Here is a 21728-nt window from a genome sequence, read left to right on the forward strand (position 1 = left end):
GTTGGAATGGGAGATATTTAGGTAATAAAAAGCTGTTACTGAGAAGGTGTAACTACCGAAAAAACTAACTAAACAGTGAGTTTTTTCCTCTAAAGATTCAACTGACTGGCAAATTCAAGACATGGTCAGAAAATAAATGGCCTCTATTGTGCTCTAATTGTCTATTAGTCATCTTGCCAATGAAGTCCAGCTGTAGTGTTCTCGGGGTGATTGAACATGACCCCTGGGGTACATCTGCCATTTCAAGGCAAAGGAAAATTCCAACCCAAATAATTGATAGTCTGGGGTCTCTTCCTACATCTTTTCTTTCTTTTCTACTCCGATCCTTTCAGATTTAATACTCAGGTTGAATGCTTTGTCTTAAAATTGATGCTTTGCTTATTCCTCCAATGCCTTTCTTTTGCTGCCGTAATTCTTCACCTGTGAGGAAATAAAGCTCACATATTTAGACCCCTTTTCTGTACTGACAGTGAGGTGGATATAAGCTGCAGTTCAGGCAAGGTTTGCGTTCACAGGCTGAATCTCAGATGATCTGCAAAGATGCATTTCTCTTAGTAACAACATTGGAACAAAATTGCAATGTGTTGCAATCAGCTGTTTTTCAGAGAAGTAGCATATTTATTTGAGTAGTATACATTTATTGCTAATATTGAAAAGTTAACGTTAACAAAACTATTGCATGTAAATATTTCAACCACTGTGCACATGTACTGAGTTTTTAAAAACATAATTACAAATCCAGACAACTCTGCTCAAATATACTGTCAAAATACGAAGAGGCAATACCGTTAGATTAAAAAAATAATAAAAAATAGGTCATGTATTATAAATATATAAAATACTATATTGAGAACAAATGGGATTTGAGGCATAAAGAGAATTTATACCAAAATTATTTTGACTTGACTATCAAGTAATCAGTCCTTTAAGAAGATTATGCTACCAAGTGAAGATTTTAGCCTGCTGTCAGCAATATTTGGCAGGATCTGTTCCTACTTCTGAGCAAATGGCAGACATGACCAATCAATCATGGTGCTCTTTCTTGCTGAGCCCAGATTCAGCCTTAGGTATCGTAACAAGGGCCAAATCTATTACTATTTAGAATAGCTGTCTGAAGAATTGTGTGCAAAAGATGGTATCTGCAATCCCAGTTTTGGGTTGCTCTTCTGGGTTGCAACAGTTGATGACTGCTGATATAAACAAAATGACTCATTGCATAGAAAAAATAATTCAGTTTTAGTATCTTGCCCATTGAAAGGGACTAATTTAATATAATAAACAACCAATAATACCTTCTGAAGTCCCAAATACCCATTTTTCTCCCTTGTCATCTACTTTTTTTGAATCCTTTTCACAGTCTAACCACCTAAAACAAGTTTTTTATATGTATTCTCCTTATTTCCTGACATCTAACCCCCTACCTTTCTCCCACTTGGCTTCCATCGTCAACAATCACCTGAACTTTCCTCACATAGACTACCAATTACTTCTATGTAATTTAGTCTACCTGATAATTGTTTTTTAAGATTTTATTTACTTTTTTGAGAGAAAGATAGCATGTGAGCACAGCACAGGTGGTGGGGAGGGGCAGAGGGAGAGAGAGAAGCAGACCCACCTAAGCAGGATGCTCAGATCATGACCTCAGCCAAAGTCAGATGTTCTACCATCTGAGCTACCCAGATGCCCCATCTAGCAGGTAATTTTCAATCTTTATTTTATTTCCAAGAAGCCTTCAGTACTGCTGACACTTCATCCATCTTTAACTTTCTCTCTCCTTAACATTCATCATACCACATGCTATTGAATTTTTTCTTTGTTTGCCTTTCTCAGTCTCTTGTCACCTCTTAAACCTGTCACCAAATTTAAGTGGTTGTTCTTCAGGTCTCTGCCCAAAGTTCTTCTTTTCTTGTACCTTTGTACATTTCCCCTCATGTACATCTACACTGTATCTTCAACTACCTCTGTACACCAATATCCCCTCACTCTGTATTTATAGCATGAACATCTCTCCTGGGCTCTGATTTATATTTCAAATCCTTACTTGGCAACCCTACTTGGTTCACAAGTACCTCAGGCTAACCCAATCAAGATAGAATGTTCTGTCTTCCTACAGAACCCCTGCTCTTACTTCAGTGCACCCTGTCCAAATGAATAGACTTGCCTTCTACCAAGCTCCTCAAGCCACAAATGGGAAAACTTCTTGTTTTGTTGTTGTTGTTGTTGTTGTTGTTGTTGTTGTTTGTTTTGTTTTGTTTTCCTGCTTACCTATGACAGTCCTTTTAATCTCTTCTGTTCCTTCCACTTTTGGTATTTTTCATATCGATCCATTTCTCTCAATTCCTGGGACCACTGGTAGAATTTGTCTTCCTATTTTGAACTGTGCTCCATCCAAGCCATTCTTCGTATTGCCATCAGAGAGACTGTTGTAAAATTCAAAAGCAGCATCACTATTAAAGCCCTGTGATAATTCTCCCTTGTCATTTATACAAATCCAAAATCCTCATAGGATTCTTCCTGGCCTGGCTCTTCTCGAGGTCTTTGGTTGCATCTTTCAGCTAATCTCTTTCTTCACTATGTCTATATTGAGCTTGTCTCTTGACTAATGGACGCTCATTGTCTTGCCTGAGGACTTTCAGGCACATTTCGTTACTTCACCCTGATATGCACTTTAACCCCACTCCCCACCCCAGTCTTTAGGCCACCCTTACTCACCTTTCAGGACTTAGGTTATACATATATTCTTCAGCAAGGCCTTCTCTGAATACCCAACTTGAGTTAGTTACTCCTGTTGTATGCTTTTACAGCATTCTCTACTTGACTTTTGGGAACAATTACCACACCCGTACCTTGTATTAACTCCATCAGGACAAACTGCATATTTGTCTAGCTCTTGACTGTATTCTCAGTGTAGGCGCTTTAGAAATATTTTGGAAATATTGGTAGCTCTGGGAATTTTGCAGAGGAATTTGAAGATATATTTTTCCTTCCTAAGAGCAGCACTTTTGTTTTGGAGTAATTGTCTCTTTTCTACAGGATGCAATCCAATGAGACAATAAGTCAGGGATTTTGCCCTTCTCTAGTCCAAGATTGGAAATGAGACCAAGTTTTTATGACTTGATGATTCCCTCCTGGAAACTGAATCTTGAGCAGTGTGGCCAAGAATGTAGAATACAAGAGTTTGTTGTATTTGTCCCACAATACAAGAGTATTGTTTCAAATACTCTTGGTGCTACTGTCTCTCAGCTCCGTATCTTCCCATTTCCAATAGTGCTATCCCCACCCTCATGTTCCTTCTTGGGGCTCTGTATTTGTATTTCCTATTTCTTAAATTATCTAAAGTTAATTTCTATTATTTACAGTAAAAGAAATCTGACAGTTTTTACTTCATTCTTTTCTTTTAACATGTCAAAAATACATGATAATTTGATGGGGATACAGAATTCAGGTCCTGAGTTTTTCTGTAGCTAATATTTTAAAATGGCAACACTCAATCTACAGCCCTAATCTCTCCTTGCCTAGATGTTATGCGGTTTTTAAGCATCTCCATTTCTGTCAATCCTTTACACATTCCTCCCCCCCAACAAATATTTGTTATACTCTCTTCTTATACATCAGATAATGGCTAGACACATGTAAAAACACATCACTTTGTATCAAAATATTATTGATAAGAAACAGTGATAAATAATTTCATACTCTCTAGATACGATAAATGTCACCAAAAATTACATACAAAGTCAGTATCCTATTACGGACAATGGAGGACTAAGGTTCTGTGATAGCCTGTGGTATAATGGAAGGCTTCTCAGAGGTGGGGCCATCAAGCTGTGAATATTAAGAGCATATGTTTTTAAACCAAACCAAACAATATAAACACACACACACACAGACACACAATCATGTTAAATCTTTAGATGTATCTAGCAGTTTATAGGGAATACAGGAGATGGAGGAACATATTAAATGACATCACAAGGATGCAATCAGCAAAATTCAGAATTTATAGAACTCCACAGAACAAATTCTGCTTTTTATATTAAATAAAGAGCCAGAGGAAATAAGAAAGGAAGAGAATCTATAACTTAAAAGAAATTTAAAATTTAAATTATAAATTAAAATAATCATATGAACTATTTGTCCCTTGTTTAGATCCTGAATCAAATAATCCAATGGAAGAGTACAACCATGGAAATTTAAATAGGGATTGGATTTTGAGGAATAATTGCTAATTTGTAGCTTTGACAATGGCATTCTTGTTATGCTTAAGAAATTCTCCTTATATTTCAGAGATACATACAGAAATATTTATAATAAATAATACGTCTTAGATTTGCTTCAAAATGATCCATTTGCAAAGGGAAGTAAAATGAGACTGTATTAAAACCAAGAGTGGACATGAGATGTTGATGAACACTGGATAGTTAAACTACACTAAATTCATATTGATACTTCTAAAAATAAAAGTAATTAAAAGTCCTAGATCTGTTACTTACCCACAGACCAGCTTGTGATCTTTGGCAAATTATATAGTGTCTGTTTTAATTTCAATTTTCTTTATGAAATAGGGTTAATAGTAAACTACCCCATAGGATTATTGTGAGCATTAAATAAACTAGTCTTTGTGATATGTTTAGAGTTATGCCTGACCCAGAAGTATGCTATGTAAGTCTTAGTTGTATTAGCCTTATTAGTTGAATAGCAAGAGGATGCATTGCATGGCACGAGGAAGAAGGCTAGAGAGGAAACTGAATATACTGAAATCTAAAATAGGGATGAAAGTTAATAAGGTGAGAAATTAAGTTTTAAGCAAGTATAATGATATTTTTAGGGAACAGTGAATACATTTGATCAATTCCCATATAGTGAACTTAAAATTCTAGAGCTTGAATTCAGTATATAAGAATAGAAAAAGAAATAATTTTATCCTATTTGTTTTAATTTGTGCTAAACTATACCTCTAGAAAAACATGGTGATAATCTTACTTTACAATTAACGTGGTTTGTTCATTTAAGAATCTTATAGCACATTTCTAAAGAGAGCTAGTTTCACTATGATAAAGTTTTTCAATGCTATTGCCTTCATGAGAACCACATTTCATAGTTCACTACCCATGATGCTTTTAATCTTCCAAGTTAATGGCTTTACCTAAATTCAGTCAGCCTGTATAAATCATGGAAAACATATATTCCTTTCCATGTGAAGTATGACTTATTATATTATTATTATTAATATGATGATGATGATGATGATGATAATTACCTCCCTATACATTGAGTCCATTTTCAGTTTGGAATGTTTTTGCCTATTTGTTGTGTTGTAAACGATAACTTCAATAACCACCTTAGTTACTCTATCACTGATGAGCTTGCATGGTATTGAAATTATTTTCCAGAGGTAATGTGTTTCTGGCCCAGCTTGTCTCATTGTTTTATTGAATGTATGAGAAATGTTAGAAATAGCAACACTTTAAATTAACAAAATGATCATTTATAGTCATGTGGGAATACTAAAGATGAAAAGCAGCAAAATATGGCCACGTGCCTAGAATAAATATATAGGCTTTTTTTTTTGCATGCAATATTGACTTATTTAGTGTTTATATAACATGTATAGTGGAGACTGTGGAAGTGATTTATAATTGTTTTTAAAGGCACTATTAATTTTGTTTTTAAGTTAGTTCAGCATTTTTTTGCTCTAAAGGAAACTCGGTATGATTTTTGCTTTCCACTCAGAAAAATGCTAAAAGTTAAACCTTTATAAGTGTATTAGTGAAATCTTTATAAACAGAAATATTAGGTCATCTCATTATTTAGACGTATTACATAATATAAATTTAAGTCAAATTAAAATTAAATAAAGTCATCTGTTTTAAGTTATGAACATCTCACAGATATCATGAAAATTAACAATTCTCAATATAGAAATAAAGAAAGGAGGAAAGTCCACTGATGGACTTATTAATAATTAATATTAATGATTACTGCTGCAATTTACAAAGTGTTAATGATATGACAACACAGTGCTATGTGCATTACCTCATTCACCACTGCAGTGCTATTGGGAGTCATATAACCTTTCCCCTTAAACAACATAAAGTAGAATCTAAGTGAAAACTATGCTTGTTTTGGAACTTTAAGGGAACTTTCCATTCCCTTCTCCACTTGCTATTAAGTTGCCATGCAAACCCCTCTGATGTAGAAGGTCTAAAGCCACCACTGCCTATAATGGAGATCCTATTTTCCAGAGTGGGAGTCCAATTCTGAGAAGATTAACTTGCCCAAGGTCATACATCCAAAGAAAGTCAGAGATGATCCTGGTGTCACAACACAGACACTCTCTCTACCTAATCTTCCTCTACTCATGCTTCTATTCTCCTCTCTTCTCACCTGCTGCAGAAGGCAATTGTTGCTAAAAGTTCAAATCATTAATCCATCTAGCTTCCCTCATCCTACAAAAAAGCTGCTCTCATTTGTGCAATTTTTACAACTCAGGCTTATTTTCCTCCTCCTCCTCCTCTGGAAGCTACTACAGAAGCTGATCCATTCTGACTCCTTGAGTGCTTTCAAAGTAGTATTTTCCAGCATTAGTTTGCCATTCCCGAAAGCAGGTGTCAGAAATCAGGTGGAGGGTAAGTGCTGAGGCTCCATTGCAGCTCCCAGCAAATAGAAGTGCAGTGTAATAATGTGAGACAAAACTCACTTTTAGAATTCTATTCTGTGCATGTGTGTGTTTGCAGTTGAGATATTTGTGTCATCATCCTATGTTTTATTTAAATGGACAGTAATATTGGACTGGCCAGACACCTGTGAATTATAAATGTTCTACAATCAAACTCACTTTTTTTTGGATGAGAGCTTATATGCAAGGCATATTGTGTAATATTTTATGGATCTAAAACAAAATGAGTTTAAATATTCTTTCAGAACCATGAGATTATCCTAATTCTTTCACTTTTTTTTTTAACGATTTTATTTATTTATTTGACAGAGAGAGATCACAAGTAGACAGAGAGGCAGGCAGAGAGAGAGGGAAGCAGGCTCCCTGCTGAGCAGAGACCCCGATGTGGGTTTCGATCCCAGGACCCTGAGATCATGACCTGAGCCGAAGGCAGTGGCTTAACCCACTGAGCCACCCAGGCACCCTGTCTAGTTCTTTCACTCTTTATCAATAATTGTTACAAAATGTTACAAAGCCCTTCATTTTGAACCGATTCATTTTTGCATGATCTGGTTATCTAAATATTAATAGTAAATAAAAATGAAACATAGAGATTGACCTTTGACTCTGCTCCAAAAATGATTATGATCTTTATGTATAAATCATAGAATAAGAAAATAATATAGCATATATAAAGAGGGAGTGGAGAGGAGAGGCAGTTGGGAAGGGAAAATAATGAGCAGAATAGAACTCTACAGGAACAGGTAGAGTATATTCTTTCTCAGGAAACCTCAACTCTGGTTTTAAAGTTTTTCTATAGATTCATTTGGGTCCACCTGGATTATCCTAAATAATTTCCCTTACTTAAAGTCACCTGGTTATGGGATTTAACTATATCTGCAAAATGCCTCCAGAGAAACACTTAAATTAGTTTTTGACTGAATAACTGGGGACCGACTATAGCCTAGCCATGCTGGTACCTCAATAAAGACATGACATCTGTGAATTCCCTATCCTTCTTAAGAGTAATCACACTGTCAGATTTGAAGCTATCTCTGAGCTCCTCCCTGTTCATATTCTCTTGCTTTTCCTTGGAGAACCATCATATTAAACCACCATATTGGATTTAAAAAATATTATCTTGCTTTTGTCTTGACTTTGAAATTTACAAAAAGTGGTGACGCTATTTATCTGAGGGATGATTTTTCCACTTCACATATTTCTAAGACATAGTCGATTTGGTGTGAGTAGCTGCTCTCATTCCTTCTAATGCTATTCATCATTGGATTATTTGAATGCATCAATTATTTATTTATCCATTCTCTTATTTATGGCTATTTCATGCATTCATTGTTATTTACTACTTGAACAATAAATTTTGAAGCTTCTCATACATACATATTTCTTCATTAGTTTAAGGATTTCTCTGGGTAAGTACTTAGAATTGGAATCCTTGGATCTTATGCTATAAATCCAGGTTGAATTTACAAAATAGTTACACAGTGGTAATATCGATTCACTTTGTTTCCCTTGGAATAATCTTTATCAACGCATGGTTTTATCAGACTATATTAGTTTCCTTTGGGGGCCGTAATAAATTACCATGATTTAATGCCTTGAACAATTAATGGTTGTAATAACAATATCAGTTTCTCTGGGCTAAAGTTAAGGTGTCAGTAGTGTTGACTCCTTCTGGAGGCTCTGGGGGGAAAAATGCATTTTCTTGACTTTTCAGCTGTTAAGAGCTACCTGTATTCCCTGGCTTGAGGCTCTTTCCATTGGTCTAGAATTAATATATTTCTACACAAAATACCTCCATAGAGAGAGCTGTCTGAGGAAGGTCAAGATGGCGGAGAAGTAGCAGGCTGAGACTACTTCAGGTAGCGGGAGATCAGCTAGATAGCTTATCTAAAGATTGCAAACACCTACAAATCCAATGGGAGATCGAAGAGAAGAAGAACAGCAATTCTAGAAACAGAAAATCAACCACTTTCTGAAAGGTAGGACTGGCAGAGAAGTGAATCCAAAGCAACGGGAAGATAGACCGCGGGGGGAGGGGCTGGCTACTGGCAAGCAGCGGAGCAACAGAGCACAAAATCGGGACTTTTAGAAGTCTGTTCCACTGAGGGATATCGTTCCAGAGGCTTAACCGGGGTGAAGCTCACACAGGGTCAGAGTGGCCTCAGGTCCCCCAGGGTCACAGAAGGATCCGGGGTGTCTGAGTGTCACAGAGCTTGCAGGTATTAGACCGGGGAAGCCGGCTACAGAGACAGAGCCGAGGAGTGAGCTCTCAGCTCGGGGTTACCTTGAACTGGTCGCAGGCTCGGTCAGCTGGGAGCGTGGCCAGGGTGACGGGAGCAATTGGGCGCTGTTCTCTGAGGGCGCACTGAGGAGTGGGGCCCTGAACTCTTGGCTCCTCTGGGTCGGAGACTGGGAGGCCGCCATCTTCATTCCCGTCCTCCGGAACTCTATGGAAAGCGCTCAGGGAACAAAAGCTCCTGAAAGCAAACCCGAGCGGATTACTCCGCCCGGCCCCTGGTAAGGGAGGTGCAACTCTGCCTGGGGCAAAGACACTTGAGAATCACTACAACAGGCCCCTCCCCCAGAAGATCAACAAGAAATCCAGCCAGGACCAAGTTCACCTACCAAGAAGTGCAGTTTCAATACCAAGGAGAGCAGCGGAATTCCAGAGGAGGAGAAAGCAAAGCACAGAACTCATGGCTTTCTCCCCATGATTCTTTAGCCTTGCAGTTAATTTAATTTTTATTTCTTTTTCAATTTTTTTCCTCTTCTTCTGCTATTTTTTTTTAACTTTTACCCTTTTCTTTTTAACGTTTTTTAACTAGTTTATCTAATATATATATATTTTTTTCTTTTTATATTTTTTCTTTATTCATTTTCTTTTTTTAATTGTTTCATTTTTTTTTCTCTCTGAACCTCTTTTTATCGCCTTTCTCCCCCCTCACAATTTGGGATCTCTTCTGATTTATTTAAAACATATTTTCCTGGGGTTGTTGCCACCCTTTTAGTATTTTACTTGCTCCTTCATATACTCTTATCTGGACAAAATGACAAGGCGGAAAAATTCACCACAAAAAAAAGAACAAGAGGCAGTACCAAAGGCTAGGGACCTAATCAATACAGACATTGTTAATATGTCAGATCTAAAGTTCAGAATGACGATTCTCAAGGTTCTAGCCGGGCTCGAAAAAGGCACGGAAGATATTAGAGAAACCCTCTCAGGAGATATAAAAGCCCTTTCTGGAGAAATAAAAGAACTAAAATCTAACCAAGTCAAAACCAAAAAAGCTATTAATGAGGTGCAATAAAAAATGGAGGCTCTCACTGCTAGGATAAATGAGGCAGAAGAAAGAATTAGCGATATAGAAGACCAAATGACAGAGAATAAAGAAGCTGAGCAAAAGAGGGACAAACAGCTACTGGACCATGAGCAGAGAATTCGAGAGATAAGTGACACCATAAGATGAAACAACATTAGAATAATTGGGATTCCAGAAGAAGAAGAAAGAGACAGGGGAGCAGAAGGCATATTGGAGAGAATTATTGGACAGAATTTCCCCAATATGGCAAAGGGAACAAGCATCAAAATCCAGGAGGTTCAGAGAACCCCCTCAAAATCAATAAGAATAGGTCCACACCCCGTCACCTAATAGTAAAATTTACAAGTCTTAGTGACAAAGAGAAAATCCTGAAAGCAGCCTGGGAAAAGAAGTCTGTAACATACAATGGTAAAAATATTAGATTGGCAGCAGACTTATCCACAGAGACCTGGCAGGCCAGAAAGAGCTGGCATGATATATTCAGAGCACTAAACGAGAAAAACATGCAGCCAAGAATACTATATCCAGCTAGGCTATCACTGAAAATAGAAGGAGAGATTAACAGCTTCCAGGACAAACAAAAAACTGAAAGAATTCGCAAACACCAAACCAGCTCTACAGGAAATATTGAAAGGGGTCCTCTAAGCAAAGAGAGACCCTAAAAGTAGTAGATCAGAAAGGAACAGAGACAATATACAGTAACAGTCACCTTACAGGCAATATGATGGCACTAAATTCATATCTCTCAATAGTTACCCTGAATGTTAATGGGCTAAATGCCCCAATCAAAAGACACAGGGTATCAGAACAGATAAAAAAACAAAACCCATCCATATGTTGCCTACAGGAAACTCATTTTAAACCCAAAGACACCTCCAGATTTAAAGTAAGGGGGTCGAAAACAATTACCATGCTAATGGACATCAGAAGAAAGTAGGAGTGGCAATCCTTATATCAGATAAATTAGATTTTAAGCCAAAGACTATAATAAGAAATGAGGAAGGACACTATATCATACTCAAAGGATCTGTCCAACAAGAAGATCTAACAATTTTAAATATTTATGCCCCTAACGTGGGAGCAGCCAACTATATAAACCAATTAATAACAAAATCAAAGAAACACATTAACAATAATACAATAATAGTAGGGGACTTTACCACTCCCCTCACTGAAATGGACAGATCATCCAAGCAAAAGATCAACAAGGAAATAAAGGCCTTGAATGACACACTGGACCAGATGGACATCACAGATATATTCAGAACATTCCATCCCAAAGCAACAGAATACACATTCTTCTCTAGTGCACATGGAGCATTCTCCAGAATAGATCACATCCTCGGTCCTAAATCAGGTCTCAACCGGTATCAAAAGATTGGGATCATTCCCTGCATATTTTCAGACCACAATGCTCTGAAGCTAGAACTCAATCACAAGAGGAAATTTGGAAAGAACACAAATACATGGAGACTAAACAGCATCCTTCTAAAGAATGAATGGGTCAACCAGGAAATTAAAGAAGAATTGAAAAAATTCATGGAAACAAATGATAATGAAAATACAACAGTTCAAAATCTGTGGGACACAACAAAGGCAGTCCTGAGAGGAAAATATATAGCGGTACAAGACTTTCTCAAGAAACAAGAAAGGTCTCAGGTACACAACCTAACCCTACACCTAAAGGAGCTGGAGAAAGAACCAGAAAGAAACCCTAAACCCAGCAGGAGAAGAGAAATCATAAAGATGAGAGCAGAAATCAATGAAATAGAAACCGAAAAACAATAGAACAAATCAATGAAACTAGGAGCTGGTTCTTTGAAAGAATTAATAAGATTGATAAACCCCTGGCCAGACTTATCAAAAAGAAAAGAGAAAGGACCCAAATAGATAAAATCATGAATGAAAGAGGAGAGATCACAACTAACACCAAAGAAATACAGACAATTATAAGAACATACTATGAGCAACTCTACGCCAACAAATTTGACAATCTGGAAGAAATGGATGCATTCCTAGAGACATATAAACTACCACAACTGAACCAGGAAGAAATAGAAAGCCTGAACAGATCCATAACCAGTGAGGAGATTGAAACAGTCATTTAAAATCTCCAAACAAACAAAAGCCCAGGGCCAGACGGCTTCCCGGGGGAATTCTACCAAACATTTAAAGAAGAACTAATTCCTATTCTCCTCAAACTGTTCCAAAAAATAGAAATGGAAGGAAAACTTCCAAACTCATTTTATGAGGCCAGCATCACCTTGATCCCAAAACCAGACAGGGATCCCATCAAAAAAGGGAACTGCAGACCAATATCCTTGATGAACACAGATGCGAAAATTCTCACCAAAATCCTAGCCAATAGGATTCAACAGTACGTTAAAAGGATTATTCACCATGGCCAAGTGGGATTTATTCCAGGGCTGCAAGGTTGGTTCAACATCCGCAAATCAATCAATGTGATACAACACATTAATAAAAGAAAGAACAAGAACCATATGATACTCTCCATAGATGCTGAGAAAGCATTTGACAAAGTACAGCATCCCTTCCTGATCAAAACTCTTCAAAGTGTAGGGATAGAGGGCACATACCTCAATATTATCAAAGCCATCTATGAAAAACCCACCGCAAATATCATTCTCGATGGAGAAAAACTAAAAGCTTTTCCGCTAAGGTCAGGAACACGGCAGGGATGTCCATTATCACCGCTGTTATTCAACATAGTACTAGAAGTCCTAGCCCCAGCAATCAGACAACAAAAGGAAATTAAAGGCATCCAAATTGGCAAAGAAGAAGTCAAACTATCACTCTTCGCAGATGATATGATACTATATGTGGAAAACCCAAAAGACTCCACTCCAAAACTGCTAGAACTTGTACAGGAACTCAGTAAAGTGTCAGGATATAAAATCAATGCACAGAAATCAATTGCATTTCTCTACACCAACAACAAAACAGAAGAAAGAGAAATTAAGGAGTCAATCCCATTTACAATTGCACCCAAAACTGTAAGATACCTAGGAATAAACCTAACCAAAGAGGCTAAGAATATACCCAGAAAACAATAAAGTACTCATGAAAGAAATTGAGGAAGACACAAAGAAATGGAAAAAGGTTCCATGCTTCTGGATTGGAAGAATAAATATTATGAAAATGTCTATGCTACCTAAAGCAATCTACACATTTAATGCAATTCCTATCAAAGTACCATCCATTTTTTTCAAAGAAATGGAACAAACAATCCTAAAACTTATATGGAACCAGAAAAGACCTCGAATAGCCAAAGGAATATTGAAAAAGAAAGCCAAAGTTGGTGGCATCACAATTCCAGACTTCAAGCTCTATTACAAAGCTGTCATCATCAAGACAGCATGGTACTGGCACAAAAACAGACACATAGATCAATGGAACAGTATAGAGAGCCCAGAAATAGACCCTCAACTCTATGGTCAACTAATCTTTGACAAAGCAGGAAAGAATGTCCAATGGAAAAAAGACAGCCTCTCCAATAAATGGTGTTGGGAAAATGGGACAGCCACATGCAGAAAAATGAAATTGGACCATTTCCTTACACCACACATGAAAATAGACTCAAAATGGATGAAGGACCTCAATGTAAGAAAGGAATCCATCAAAATCCTTGAGGAGAACACAGGCAGCAACCTCTTCGACCTCAGCCGCAGCAACTTCTTCCTAGAAACATCGCCAAAGGTAAGGGAAGCAAGGGCAAAATGAACTATTGGGATTTTATCAAGATCAAAAGCTTTTGCACAGCAAAGGAAACAGTTAACAAAACCAAAAGACAACTGACAGAATTGGAGAAGATATTTGCAAACGACATATCAGATAGAGGGCTAGAGTCCAAAATCTATAAAGAACTTAGCAAACTCAACACTCAAAGAACAAACAATCCAATCAAGAAATGGGCAGAAGACATGAACAGACATTTCTGCAAAGAAGACATCCATATGGCCAACAAGCACATGGAAAAGTGCTCCATATCACTCGGCATCAGGGAAATACAAATCAAAACCACAATGAGATATCACCTCTCACCAGTCAGAATGGCTAAAATTAACAAGTCAGGAAATGACAGATGCTGTCTGTAGGAGGGGGAACCCTCCTACACTGTTGGTGGGAATGCAAGCTGGTGCAACCACTCTGGAAAACAGCATGGAGGTTCCTCAAAATGTTGAAAATAGAACTACCCTATGACCCAGCAATTGCACTACTGGGTATTTACCCTAAAGATACAAACGTAGTGATCCAAAGGGGCACGTGCACCCGAATGTTTATAGCAGCAATGTCTACAATAGCCAAACTATGGAAAGAACCTAGATGTTCATCAACTGATGAATGGATCAAGAAGATGTGGTATATATACACAATGGAATACTATGCAGCCATCAAAAGAAATGAAATCTTGCCATTTGCAACGACGTGGATGGAACTAGAGGGTATCATGCTTAGCGAAATAAGTCAATCGGAGAAAGACAACTATCATATGATCTCCCTGATATGAGGGAGAGGAGATGCAATATGGGGGGTTAAGGGGGTAGGAGAAGAGTAAATGAAACAAGATGGGATTGGGAGGGAGACAAACCATAAGTGACTCTTAATCTCACAAAACAAACTGAGGGTTGATGGGGGCGGGGGTTGGGGGGGTGGGGTTATGGTCACTGGGGAGGGTATGTGCTATGGTGAGTGCTATGAAGTGTATAAACCTGGCGATTCACAGACCTGTACCCCTGGGGATAAAAATATATTATATGTTTATAAAAAATAAAATTAATAAAAAAAAACCTCCATAGAATGATCAACAGTTTTTCTGAACTTTTGGTTGTTGTATGAAATTCAATGCTATATCATAGTTGAGGGTCTGGAAATTTTCATTTTCCTTTTATAAGTGTATTTGTCTTCAATTGGTTACTTTAGGCAAATTTGAATTTTAAAAATCAATAGATTCTATCATGATTTCATGAAACATCTTAAAGTTATCAGACACTTACTTTTATTAAATGAAAGTAAATTATATGACATTGCTAATGTAAATATAAATCCACGCTTATTTTTTTTTAAGATTTTATTTATTCATTTGACAGAGAGAGAGAAAGAGATCACAAGTAGGCAGAAAGGCAGGCAGAGAGAGGAGGAAGCAAGCTCACTGCTGAGCAGAGAGCCCAATGCGGGGTTCGATCCCAGGACCCTGAGATCATGACCTGAGCCGAAGGCAGAGGCTTAACCCACTGAGCCACCCAAGAGCCCCCACACTTATTTTTAGCCTATGGATTTATTTATAGCATGGTGAGGGCATTATTATATTCATGAGGTTAAAAATTAAGAAAGGAGAAAGAAGAAAAAAAGAAAGAAAGAAAAAAGGAAGAAAGAAAGAAGGAGGGAGAGAGGGAGGGAAGAAAAACTAGAATTGCGACTATAGCTATGGCTTAGGGGAAGAACATTTGATCATAACTCAAAACAGCCCTGTTTCAAATCCAAATTCCCACTAATTATTTTTGCAAATGGATTGCCCTGTTGGGTAAGACTGTAGAGTTCATGTGCTTCACCTTTTCTTGTTTTTGTTTTCATTTTTTCCCCATGTATTGTCATTTAGCAGAGCAATTTATGTGTTGTTAGCTCAGAAAACAATTTTTATAGTGCTTTTTTATAGTATCTGTTGTAATCAAGATTTCAGACCTTGCAATACATAGATAGAAGTCAATCCCATCTCTATCACATATCACATTTGCATTTTGAAGCAAATTTTGAATTGTAAGTCTCATTTTGCTTATGGCTAAAGAAGAATAATTATTTCTTTTTAGAGCTCTTGTATTCACAATGTTCATATTTTACTTAACCAATAGCTAAAATTGAGAAGAATATTATCATAGTTTGTGGATTTAATATTTGGTTATGTTTCAATTCAGATCATTGAAAGCTAACTTTGGGGCACCTGGGTGACTCAGTCAGTTAAATCTCCAAATCTTGATTTTGGTTCAGATCATGATGACAGGGTTTTGAGATCAAGCCCCACATTAGGCTCCAAGCTGGGTATAGATCCTGTTTAGGATTCTCTCTCTACCTCCTTCCCGCCTCTCCCTTTAAAAAATAAAAATAAAAAAATAAAATAAAATAAATTAACTTTGAATAGTTTTAACACAAAGAATTGAAAAGAAAACAAGGCAATACAAATCAACGATCAACAAATAACCACAAAAACCTGAATTCCAAATGAAAATAACACCTATTAAGACGTAAGACGTTTGCAAATTGTGTGTTGAGATTTAAAACAAGTTCCCTTGAAATTTTGAGAAAAAAAAACAGATTTTGATTTTGAAAGCATGACTAGAAGTTTGTATGTGCTGTTTTCATTCATTTTAGGACCTAAACAAGTTTTTGTACTTTCTTTTTTAAAAGTCAGCTTGTTACAGGGAAATCACACCTTTCCTTTAGTCACACATATCATCTCTAATAAGGTTCAAGAAAACACTATTGTCAACGTCAGAAAAAATTAGCGGATCGCTGCATGTCTTTTCCTGATAGAGTCCCCAAATTCCACAGAAGATGATTTTGAAATCATCTAAGATAGAAACACTGGACTGAAACTACCTAATTTCACAACTTTATCATTATAATTGACTGTTTGGAAAAATAAATGCTTATCCTTAATGCTAAGATAAATGCTAGATTAAACTCGCAGGTCTCTGACCATACCCTTAGGCAGGGTATTTCCCAACCCTGCTTACCAGTCAAGCACTAGAACATTCTTTTTATCCCTTTTTCCTTCAGAAGGTTTAATTATCATGGCCAGGGCTAGATAATTGAGTAGAATAACACACAGTAGGTCCCGGGTCTTTATGAGGATAAGATGCTTGATGATTCCCATTGGTAGCCCAAAAGTTTCTTAAAGTGGCTTGTAAATATGTTTCCCATCAGCCTTTTGGTACTAATAATTGCTGTAAAATGATACACACAAATATTTTCTTGGAACATGCCTTCATTATTACAGAAAAACATATAATTTTACACAAACATTGTTTTTATTCAGAAATCACCAATGTTTGAAGTCTTTATAAGGAATAATTTGGACTGGCTACATTTCTTTTGCAATTTAAATCACCAAATATCAATTAAAGACCAGTAGCCAATATTCATAGAGAACTGTGTGTCAAGTCCTGCAGTAATCAACAAACATGGTAACAGTTAATCATTAATCAGTTAATCATTAAAACATGTCTGTGAGATAACTGTTAATTTTCCCATTAATTATTTTCTCCCTAAAAGAGGAGGTTAAGAAACTGACCAATTATTTAATTGTTGGTAAATAGTAGGATCAAGAATGAAATTTAGGTCTGGCTGGATTCCAAACCAGAGTTTATATCCACCTCATTTTACTGCCTCTCAAGTATTTATTTACTGCTTACTAGGTTAAGGCTTTAAACAAAGGGAGATGTGAGAAGGAGTAACTGTCTTCCAGAATTCCTATTTACTGAAGGTTTTTAAGAAACCGACTAACTGCACTAAAAATCAGACTTTGACACAAGTTTTAGTAAAAGATTAACAAAATTGCATAATAGAATACAGGAGGGAAACATTTATTTCAGTGATTGCCGAAGGTTGCATCAAGGACATGAAATTTCATCTGGGCCTCTGACATAGAGAGGAAAAACAAACACAGAGAGAAGATTGGCAAAAAGGAATGAAAGTATATAGAACAGGAGCTGGGTAAAAAGTGTGATTCAATCAGTATTAAGTTATTAAATGAGCATGACATTTGGTGGGGCTCAAAAGGGGTAAGAGAATGTATGTTATAGCATTACTGTGGTGTAGACAGTTAATTGACCACTTAGTTACTCCAAATTCTTGGCATTGTTAAAGGTCTTTCAGGTGATAAATATTTTTTTTTGATGGTAGAAGATAAAAAGTAGAATAAATGATAGTACAAACACAGTTCTTAAGCCAAACTCTGGTGTGACATAAAGCTTCCTAAAACATTTTTTACAAAATATTGGTCACAAGCACTTCTCAAAGATTGCTAACCTGACCCTTTTACACTGTTTTGAAGTTTTTGACCTGAACAAAACAACGTTTAGTTTAAAAAAGGCTCTTCCTGCTAACGGAATGTAATTCTTATTTTCATCAATTTCTAATATCAGTAATGTTTACAACATAGTGGAATGGCATGGATTCAGATGTAAAATGTCTTTTCATCGTAAGATTTTATACATTTTCTAAAAGTTGCATATCACTTTGAGAAAAAGGCCAATGATATAATGTATGCTTTGCTGTAAAAATTGGCAGGTGGAGAAGGGAAGGGGGAAGCTGAGCATGGCTAAACATTAAAGTGTTAGAAAACATAAAATTAGTAATACCCTGACCCAAGTTATGAAGGATTTTGAAACAGTAGAAATGTGGCATTTTTATTAAAATTTAAAATATGCACACTCAACACCAAATAAATCAATGATGGGTTATTATAGCTCTCATAGCCTGAAGGCCAATGTTACCAACGATACAGAATTTGCTTTGATAGAACAATAAAGTAGGAATTCAAATTGTATCAAACTTCCCAATTAGCCCGTAAGAGTCAGATATGAGCTTCTCTGGTTATAGTGATTCCACTATAGACTAAAACTCTAAATAAAGTAAACCTTCAAAATTATGTTACAAAGCTGAAAAAATCATCCCCAGATATAAAAAATGAGTAAGTATGAAAGATGACAGTCCTCATTTCAACATACTGGTTCACTTAAGAGGTTTAGAATTGGAGTGTTACTGAGAATAGGGTATTTCCAAATATCATCAGGAAAGCTAGAGTCTTATAAATTGGGAAGCTCTTCCTTTGTGCATTATTTTACCATCTATTTGAAGCCTATTCCTTTTGATAATCAACTTGCGAATGCCTACTTCCTCTTCAGGGCAGCTCAAATTCTTCGTTCTCTAGAAATACTTTTCTAAGTCTCAGATGGTTTTGTTTTTTCTCCTGTGATTCGACTGATTATGTTTTAATTGCTACAGCAATTATGATTGAAAATTAGAAATGTCCATGTGCTTACCCTTCTTTTCCCTGAGCCTTCAATTTTTGAAAGCCATCACTGGTTAGTTTTGTCTCTCCAACGCCTAACATGGCAGGCAGTATGAGTTTGTTGAATGAATCTTAAATGAGCATATAAATTGTTCCCAAGCAGAGCCAGGTTGACGAAGATTTATCCTGAGACCAGGTGTACACACACACACACGGATATTTTTAAATATATCAAAACATATTCAAGGTAACTTTGAGGGGTGCCTGGGTGGCTCAGTCATTAAGTGTCTGCCTTCAGCTCAGGTCTTGATTCCAGGGTCCTGTTTTCAAGCCCCGCATTGGGCTCCCTGCTCACCAGGAAGCCTTCTTCTCCCTCTCCCACTCCCACTGCTTGTGTTTCCTCTCTTACTGTGTCTCTCTGTGTCAAATAAATAAAATCTTTTTTTTTAAAGGCAACTTTGAGCTATAAAAAAAAGAAGTTATCGATATGATTTTTTAATTATTTTCATTTTTAAAGAGACCCAAATAGTAGAATATGCATATGTTTCTACAGTTCTGAAAAGGGAACATGTGGCAAATTGTAAGGACTAGTGTCTGCTGTTTGGGCAAGAAATTCTTTCAAGCAAAAAAAAAAAAAAATCAAGTTATGAGTCATATGTTAAATATCCGTAAACTATGTGACCCTTGTTTTAGTCCAAAGCACACAGATCAGTCGTCTGACCTATAATTTGGTCACCTTATGTTGATTTACGCATCAGGAGGGAGAATCAATGGACATGACAGGTGCTGTTTATCCTGCCAGATATCTCAGTCTTCGTGAATGTATAAAGTGCCATTCTGGTTTATTTATCTCTTTTGTGGGATTAGCCACTGAATCAATTCCTCAGAGCATAATCACTTGTGGAAGGGTTGATACCACAGAATTCCCAGGCTGAATACCTAAAGGCTGAATGATAGATTGTGGAAATACTACTATATAGCCTTACCTGAGTCAGTGGACCAGCCAGCCAGCCTCCATTTACAGTAGCTCCTAGAAGTAGCAGCTGGTAGCTGAATGTTCCAGTTTCCAATCAAAATTTATGCAACATAATTGCTACCATCAAAATTTCTCTTTTTTAAGCCTACAGATGTTTGTAAAATGTTCTTAATTGCAATTTCTGTTATTATAAAGAATCACTATATTGTACACCTGAAACTAATATTACACTGTATGTTAACTAACTGGAATTTAAGCAAAAACTTCAAAAAAAATGAATTACTACAATGAATATCTTTTTACATGTCTTCTTAAATATATACACATATTTAAAATAAATTTTTAATATTTTTACTATGTATTATGTATGATATATATATAAAATTTATTTAACAGATATATTAAGAAGTGGAGTTTTTTGAAACATAGGTGTGATATCCAAAAATATTAATAGCCTAGATGACAGAGGTATTTTCAATCAGAATAGCTGTCAGCCAAGCAGATATAGGAAGTGTAGGACCTTAGTATTAGCCCTGGAAATGTGTTGCACCTTTATTGTAAATTACCACATCATCTGAGGAAGGTTATACCAACTCATTATTCTCCAGTAGTGGGAACTTTAAAGATTTAACTCTCCCTTAAAGTTTGCACATGCTCTCAGGTTATCCCATCACATTAGATGATCTTTATTTAAGAGATACTCCTAACTTGTTTCCCAATGAAGAAAAGGGAGAACCAAGGCAAATGTTGGTTATAGATTCCTCTTCCAGAACCTATTCATTATAATACCAACGTAAGACCTTTATGCCTGTGACTTTTTAATCAAAACTAAAATTCAGTTGAAAAGACTAAACTTATATAATGACTATTATATACAATTTATTAAAATATCAGAAAATACAAATGTGCCAGTATATTTGAAATATATATATGCAACTAGATTATGGTTCTGTAGTTAAGTATCAATTTTTCCTTCTTAGTATTTCAAGGTAGCATTGATGATCAATATCTATCTTAATGTTTCTGTTTTAGTCCTGGTCCAAAATGCTGTTCTTTTATTGTAATTCTGTAAACAAACAAACAAACAAACAAAAAACTATACTCCTGGCAGGTCAACCCAAGTTTCCTTGTTTCCTAATTTCAAAGTGAACCTGCATTAATATTCATGGTTAATCACAATATTATTTCAGGCTATGATCTTGTATAGTTTTCATGCTTTTACAGTATGCCTTATTACAATGCTTTCTAACTCTGGTTTTTCATTTACAGATGTTCAAGGTAGATTTTTCTGGAACTGGATAAGAGCTTTACGAGATCAGTACCTGGGTCCTGGCGTCACTTCAAATGAGAGAATCATTACCAAAGAATTCATAGTTTAGGGCTTGGGTAATAAGAACAGAAGTCAAAAAACAACTCCGACTCCAAAGCCTACAAGGTAACCAGTGAGTAAACTAGGTTAGTGGTTTTAGGCAACAGAGAAATCAAAGAACAAGAAGATTCAACCATAATGAAACAAAAATAAAGAGGGAAGTACATATCAGTAAAATAATTTTTTTAGAACAAATAACTACTGTACATTGCAACTTTAGTTAAGCATGGAAGACAGGTTTAAATACACTGCATAGAGATTTGAAGAAAGTTATATAATGACCTAAGATAAGAGATAAAAATATTTCCAGAATAATCAGAATGGGACAGCAAGCTTATTTGAGGTTTAAGTCATCT

Source organism: Lontra canadensis, unplaced genomic scaffold (assembly GCF_010015895.1).
Source record: "Lontra canadensis isolate GAN:19392208 unplaced genomic scaffold, GSC_riverotter_1.0 scaffold18, whole genome shotgun sequence".
In the NCBI taxonomy this organism is placed as follows: domain Eukaryota; kingdom Metazoa; phylum Chordata; class Mammalia; order Carnivora; family Mustelidae; genus Lontra; species Lontra canadensis.